Source organism: Arachis hypogaea, chromosome 15 (genome assembly GCF_003086295.3).
Source record: "Arachis hypogaea cultivar Tifrunner chromosome 15, arahy.Tifrunner.gnm2.J5K5, whole genome shotgun sequence".
NCBI classification, from domain to species: domain Eukaryota; kingdom Viridiplantae; phylum Streptophyta; class Magnoliopsida; order Fabales; family Fabaceae; genus Arachis; species Arachis hypogaea.
This window is the reverse complement of record NC_092050.1, coordinates 67,534,518-67,535,161: the sequence shown is the minus strand read 5'-3', so window position 1 is coordinate 67,535,161 and position 644 is coordinate 67,534,518.

Genomic DNA, 644 nt, shown 5'->3' with positions numbered 1-644 from the left:
GGTCAGTTGGCCTAAATACAGGCTGATACCATGTTCATCATTGCACTTTCGGGGAAGGTTTTCTCCCTTAAATTTAGTGTCAACCATGTAGTTCCATATATTCTTGGAAAGCTTTGGAATCATACTTTCCAATGCCACTGGAATCACCTCATTTGGAGCTTTGTGGCTCAAGTTATGCGTGTTTGAAGAAGGCATGGTCAGGCTGCCAGGTGGGACTTTTGCCCACGTTAACTACCACGTTAACTAAGTTAACGTGGGAGTTAACGTGGCTTATTGGGGCTTGTGAGTTCACTCCAACGTTAGTGAGAATGTTTGGTGTCACTAACGTTGTCGATCACGACCTTTCTCCACGTTAGCTTCCACGTTAACTAAGTTAACGTGGGAGTTAACGTGGCTTTGTTGTAACTTGGGCCAACGTTAGTGACAATGTTGAATGTCACTAACGTTGGCTTTCCCCTTTTCTTCTTAACGTTAGAGGCCACGTTAACTAAGTTAACGTGGCAACTAACGTGCCCACTTATGAGCTTGGTCCAACGTTAGTGATAATGTTAAGTGTCACTAACGTTGGCTCCATTTCCTTTCTTCAAAGTTAATGCCACTAACTTTTCCCACTAACGTTGGGGCTTTCCTTCCTTCCACGTTAG